Here is a 7327-nt window from a genome sequence, read left to right on the forward strand (position 1 = left end):
ATTCTGGGATGTTTGTGGTTTTTTGGCAATACCTCTAGAAGGAATAGTCGCAGACCCATCAAGGTGGTACTCGTACTACTCGACTCGTCGAGCGGCATCAAAATATATGAGTGGTTAAGCTGTGGGAAGTGAAATAGACGAGCGACCAATAAAACGCTATGTAATATGGGGATGACTGTTTTTGGCTATTCTCAAAATAATACACATGCAGTCATGCAAATATCTGATTTAACACAGCACAGCAAAACCAGTTTCACCATTCAATTCCGCTCGTCCAGGCGAGTAGAATTCAATTACATTGATTCGATGCAACGTTTCTTACGGGATATAATAAGCGACAACATTTGGACCCCAAACCGAGAGGATTCTGGGATGTTTGTGGTTTTTTGGCAATACCTCTGTAGTGGTGATACGCGCTGGGTGTATATGTCGTGTGCCAGCGCGTATGTACGGGTGTGTGTGTGGTGACGCGCGCTGACGGGGAGGAGCAGGCGTCAGTGCGCGGGTGGGGGTAGTGCTGCTGATTGGCTGTGTGCCGGTGACGCGCCCAGAGGGAGTGATCGGGTAGCAGCGCGGTGTGATTGGTCGGGGAGTGGAAACACGCGCTGAGCGGAACCGGATCGTAAGGATAGCGCGTAGGGATTGGGTAACTGAGGAGCGGTGCCGACGTTGAGGTCCGCATCCGCTCCGCCTCCCGGGAAGAAGGGGTATATAAGGTGATGCACAGAGGAGCAGGGGGCAGAAGTGGAACCATCTAAGAACGAAGACGAAGGTGCAGAGATAGAGCCCGGAGAGGAGAGTAATGGAGAGTAGAAGAGAGTAAGGTATAGTGTGTAGCCAGCGAGAGAGAACGGTCTACACGAGCTGAGTAATGTATAGTGTGTAGCCAGCGAGATAGAACGGTCTACACGAGCTGAGTAATGTATAGTGTGTAGCCAGCGAGATAGAACGGTCTACACGAGCTGAGTAATGTATAGTGTGTAGCCAGCGAGATAGAACGGTCTACACGAGCTGAGTAATGTGTAGTGTGTAGCCAGCGAGAGAGAACGGTCTGCACGAGCCGAGTATGCATACGGTGTAGCCAGCGAGAGAGAAAGGTCTGCACGAGCCGAGTATGCATACGGTGTAGCCAGCGAGAGAGGTGCAAAGTCTACACGAGGCGAGTGGAGAGTGTAGCAGAGGCGCAGAGTCTACACGAGGCGAGAGAGGAGTGTAGCCGAGGCGCGGAGTCTACACGAGGCGAGTGGAGAGTGTAGCAGAGGCGCAGAGTCTACACGAGGCGAGAGAGGAGTGTAGCCGAGGCGCGGAGTCTACACGAGGCACAGAGAGCCGGCAGCACAGAATCCAGAGTCAAGAGAAGTGCAGTGTGAAGAAGAGAGGCCACGCGTTGTATTGTTACAAGTCAAGATTTAATAAAAGAAGTGTGTTCCCGTCAAGGAGTTTCCTGCCGTCATTTTCCAATACTTCATCTGGCGTCAGAAGTGAAACGGGCTTCCAAGTATGGAGACGAGGAAGACCCGTAGGACCCACGGGATTGACCGCGAGGAAGACCTGGACGACTCGGAGCCGCTGGTGGCGGGGGGTGAGGAAGAGGACTTGCCCACGCTGCAGGGTCCGTCGACGGCGCCGGCCGAGCGACCGGGGACAGACGCCGGGCTTCGTGAGGCGCACTCCCGACTGGCGGAGCTGCTGCTCGCCGCCGCGTCCATCTTGGCGGAGATCAGCTCGTCGGGAGGAGCGGGGACGGTGGGGGACATTTTACAAGGTCGCCCCGCAGATTCCCGCCAAAACGAATGGGGGATTCCCGCCATTGCGCCTGGGCCTACTTTTGGCGGGAACGGCGAGCGCCACGTGGTGGTGGGTTCCCAAGCGCGCGCATCGACGTCATCAGCGCGCGAGGGGGTCCGCCATCTTACGTCTGCTGCTGGAGCCGCCATCTTAGACACCGACGGACAGGCGGAGAGGAACCACGAGGCGGATGACTTCATTTTTCAGCAGCGCCTGCCCACGTTGTCAGCCTTCAAGGCGGAAGGCGGAGACTGGGGCCAATTTCAGCGAAGGTTTTTGGCGCATCAAGAGATGTCAGCGTGGTCCGATGCTACGGCGCTGCGGGCATTGCCCGCCATGCTGGACGACGATGCGCTCGCGGCCTTCAGGGCTGCACGGAAGTCGGACCGCTCCACGCTGAAGGATGCGCTGGGTTTGTTGGCCAGGGTCTACGGGCCTCCCTCTACATGCCGCCATCAGTTCTACGCAAGACGGAAAGCGGCCACGGAGACCGCGCTGGCCTATCGCACGGCGTTGCTGGCTCTTGCTGATGCTGCGTTCCCTCGGATGGACGAGGAGGGCCAAGACGCGATGGTTTTGGAGCAGCTGCTCAAGTTGGCGCAGGACCTGGGGGTCCCTATCAACACAGCTGACGACATTGATATTTCTTCTTTGAGAGTCGCCACGAGTATTCAAGCGCACGAGGCCCTACAACGGAAGCAAGGCGTTGGTTGCAACGCTGCTGTCGTCGCAGCCCCGGGGTTGGTGGTCGCCGAACCCCAAGTCGTCAGCCCACGAGAGGAGGCGTTCGCCACGGGACGACCAGGGGACTGGAGGCCGGGGGCCCGGTCGCCTCTGCGATCGGGCCGAAAGTCGGAGCAACCAAGATCTACTCCGACCCTCGTCACGTGCTATAACTGCGGCCTCCGGGGCCACGTGGCGTCCGGGTGCCGCGCTCCGCGGCAGCGCGCCATGGGAGCTCGGCTGGACGACGACCGAGAGCCCAAGTCATCTCTACAATCCCCGGCAAGTCGCGGCACCTCACACGCTCGGCCTGTTTATTCGGCACACATGGGACGCCGCGTTGCGGCGGAGGAGGGCCGGTTAAGGTTCGGGGATTCGGTTCGGCGAGGGGGGTTCGGCCGGGACCAGGGAGACATTGAATGGGCGGAATTGGGGCATAGAATTGTGGCTGCTTCGGCGGGTTCGTCCGTTGTTACGGGATCTATTGATGGGGTTGAGATTAGGGTGTTAGTGGACACGGGGGCATCGGCAACTATTATATCGGACCTCATTTATAATATTCTTCCAGTCCAATGTCGTCCGCTGCTTCCAGTGGATGTGCCATTTTACGCCGCTAATGGGGGATCGTTGGGCATTATCGGTCAGGTTAGGGCGTCCATTTGCATTGGAGATATCAAATTGTCGGGGCCCGTTTTCGTTTCGTCTTCTTTGGCAGTTCCGTGTCTTTTGGGCACTGACTTTTTGGCTAAAATGCCCATTAAAATTCTTATCGATCAACGATGCATTGAACTGCCATCGGGTCGCCGGATTTCATTTTTGACGGGCCCTACTGACATTCGGACGGCGTGCGCTACGATACAAGCGGTGGCGACGCAGACAGTGCAAGTGCCCCCGGGTTCACAGATGTTGATTCCCCTCCGGTTGCGGAAACCATGGGTGAGGGAGGCTTCGGGACAGAGTATGCTTTTGGGTCCTTCTAACAAGGCTGTCGGGGGTCTTGATTTATCGGTGGCTCACACTTTGGTGCGGGCTGACAGGGATCCGTTTGTGATGGTTTTGAACGCGGGGTCGCGACCAGCTGTCATTCCGCAGGGCACCGTGCTGGCTCACGCGGCGCAGGTCCCTGGGGATGATGGGTTGGTTGCGCAGGTGGGCTCGAGCCCCGCGCGGAACGTTGAGCCAAGGGAAGACCTTGAGTGGGTCCATTCGTTATGTGCCGCCTCGGACGATTTGTCGGCGGCGCAGTTGGGTGCGCTGCGCGAGTTGCTCATTGAATTCTCTGATGTATTCAGTAAACATAAGTATGACATTGGGTGCACGGATTTGTTGCACCATCACATTGAAACGGGCGATGCGGCGCCGGTCAGGCAAAATCCCTTCCGACTGAGTCCCGTGGAGAAGGAACATGTTCAGTCGGCTGTTAACGATATGCTAGAAGCCGATATTATTTCGCCCTCCTCTAGCCCGTGGGGAGCGCCTATTGTGCTGGTTAAGAAGCAGGACGGGTCCCTGCGATTCTGCGTTGATTTCCGTCGCCTGAATAAGATCTCTGTGGCTGACGCGTATCCGCTCCCCAGGATGGATGAGTCCCTCGATGCATTGTCTGGTGCGCGATATTTTTCGACTCTTGATTTGTTATCGGGGTTTTGGCAGTTGCCGCTCGACGAAGAGTCGAAACCTAAGACAGCATTTCGGACTCCAGGGGGGCTGTTCCAGTTTAACCGGTTACCCATGGGACTTCACTCCTCTCCAGCGACGTTTCAGCGACTTATGGAGCTGGTTTTGTCGGGCTTGCAGTGGGATACATGCTTGATTTATATGGACGATGTCATTGTTTTCAGTAAAACGGTTGAGGAACACCTCCGGCGATTGAGAGGGGTGTTCTTGCGAATGCGATCGGCTAAGTTGAAATTTAAACCGGCCAAATGTCACCTCCTTCGTAGGTCCGTTAGATACTTGGGTCACATTGTCGATTCTTCGGGGATCTCCACCAATCCCGCGAAGACGGATTGTGTCGGTTCGTGGCCGACACCTACGTCCGTTTCCGACGTGCGTAGTTTCATCGGGTTTGCTTCTTATTATCGGCGGTTCGTTGAGCACTTCGCCACTATTGCAAAACCCTTGCACGCTCTAACGGCGAAGGGAGTGAAGTTCAAATGGGGACCGGAGGAGGAGGCCGCGTTTCGCTCCCTCCGGGACGCCTTGGTGGGTGCCCCACCCTTGTGTTATCCCGATTTTGCCAGTCCCTTTTTGCTGGACACGGATGCTAGCAACACGGGCATTGGGGGGGTGCTATCCCAAGTCGTTGGGGGTGTCGAAAGAGTTGTCGCCTACGGTAGTAGGGTGTTGTCTCCGGCGGAGCAGCGCTACTGTGTCACCCGTCGCGAGCTGCTTGCCATTGTTTTTTTTGTGCAGCAGTTTAGGCCATATCTTTATGGTCGTCACTTTACAGTCCGAACGGACCACGCGGCGCTACAGTATTCATTGAGGGTCGCCCAGCCCTCGGGCCAGTTGTCGCGTTGGTTGGAAGTCCTCCAGGACTATCAGTTTACGACTACGTACCGTAAGGGGTTGCGACACACGAATGCCGATTGCTTGTCGCGGTTGTTGCCTTGTGATGAATGCGCGTGTTTGTCGGGATCGGCGCGCTGTAAACCGACGCTTGCGGGGGAGATGGGGGCACTGGCTGCGACAGCGGGCGCACCGATCGGGGATGATTCCACTGCCTCTCAGGGTCGGGACTCGCTGCTCTCGCTGTCGCTCAGCGAATGGGGCCGCCTCCAGATGGCGGACAGCTCGCTGCTAGCATTGCGCCGCAAGGTTGGGGGTCCCGAGGGGGACCAGGAGCGTACCGGCTCCTATGTACTTGAGCGGGGCGTGTTATTGAAATGGGACAGTTTGTCCCGGCGGAACGCACTCGTGGTGCCTTCCGCTGTGAGGGGGAGGGTTGTCTTGGCGGCACACGAACGCCTCTTGCACTTGGGAGTTAACAAGACGCTTGCCCTGCTTCAGCGTGACTATTACTGGCCGGGAATGGGAAGTGATGTGGTGCATATTCTGAAGGGGTGCGTTGAGTGCGCCAGGCGTAAACCACCGGCCGTGGCAGCTAATCCACCGCTGCAATCTATTCAGGTCTCGCGTACCAACGAGCTCGTTGCACTCGATATTTTGGGGCCCTTCCCAGTCACGCCGAGAGGGAATAAATATTTGTTAGTGGGGGTCGAATACTTTACCCGATGGCCTATGGCGTGGCCTCTCGCTAACCAGTCGGCAGCGGCTGTGACGGATGCCTTCGTCCAGGGCTATGTCCTGGACAAGGGGGCTCCCGAACGCCTGCTGACCGACCAAGGTAAACATTTTTCGAGTAAATTGTTGCAAGAGGTGTGCGATCTGTTGGGTACCAAGAAGGTGCGTACCTCCCCGTACCACCCGCAGACTGACGGGATGGTGGAGAGACTCCACAAAACCTTGACTTCCATGCTGTGCCAGCAGGTGTGCGAGGCACATGTAGATTGGGACCTGCAGGTCCCGGGAGTCCTTGCTGCGTATAGAATGGCCCCCCATGCAGCTACGGGGTTTTCCCCATTCTATTTGATGTACGGTCGGGAAGCTGACCCGCCAATAGAAACGCAACTTGGCCTGTCCGCTCCACGAACTAATTCTAATTTGGCAGAACATATTAAGTTTAATATTCACAAGCTGACAGAGGCGAGGGAGGCCGCGCGGCTTAATTCGCGGGCTCGCCAAATTGCTAATGAACGGTTGCGGGCACGGAAGGTGTCCATGCACGAATGGAAACCAGGTGACAGGGCCTGGCTGCATTGCCCTCAGGCACCCTTGGCTACGTCGCCTAAATTGTTGAGACCGTGGAGGGGACCCGTGGAGGTCGTGCGCGTTGCACGGCCCCAGTGCGTTCAGATAAAGTGGGGAAAGCGCCGGTGGTACGTTCACCCCTCCCGACTGAAACCGTTCTCGCCTCCATATGGCCTCCCCTTGTGTCGTGATGACCGGGCGTGTGACGTGACCGGCGACCCAGAGGGGGAAATGTCTCTGCCTGATCCACACGTATTTTCGCCTGATCTGCTCCCAGGTGTCTCGGAACTGACAGCTGCCGATCACCGGCGGCCGGATCTCCGCGGCGGGGCCGGCCCTTTCAGGCCCGTTCCGCGCCGTCTGGAGCGGCCGGAACCGCCGGACGGTCGTCAGTGTCCCGCCCCATACGATGGACCAGCCAGACGGACTCGCGCCAGGTCGTGCTACTTTGCATGACCTGCCTCGTGAGGAGTCGGGGCAATTGGAGCGCCTCGTCACTGCGTGTAGTCGCAGGGACGTGGGGCGCGTTCGTTTCGAATTTGCTCGTATCGTGTTATTGTTGACTTTTCGGGTTCATTGTCAATCTGTACATAGTTATTCTTGTTGTTGTTGTTGTTGTGTTATGTTACGGGGCACACTCGGGGGGTTATGGGGTTTTTTTTTGTTGGTTGTCGTTTTATCGTCGCGGTTGGTTGTTGTTAGCAGCCGGGCCGGCTGCGAGCTATGTGGGAGGGGGTGATGTAGTGGTGATACGCGCTGGGTGTATATGTCGTGTGCCAGCGCGTATGACCGGGTGTGTGTGTGGTGACGCGCGCTGACGGGGAGGAGCAGGCGTCAGTGCGCGGGTGGGGGTAGTGCTGCTGATTGGCTGTGTGCCGGTGACGCGCCCAGAGGGAGTGATCGGGTAGCAGCGCGGTGTGATTGGTCGGGGAGTGGAAACACGCGCTGAGCGGAACCGGATCGTAAGGATAGCGCGTAGGGATTGGGTAACTGAGGAGCGGTG

This window comes from Lampetra planeri, chromosome 23, assembly GCF_965212315.1.
Source record: "Lampetra planeri chromosome 23, kcLamPlan1.2.h2, whole genome shotgun sequence".
Taxonomy (NCBI): domain Eukaryota; kingdom Metazoa; phylum Chordata; class Hyperoartia; order Petromyzontiformes; family Petromyzontidae; genus Lampetra; species Lampetra planeri.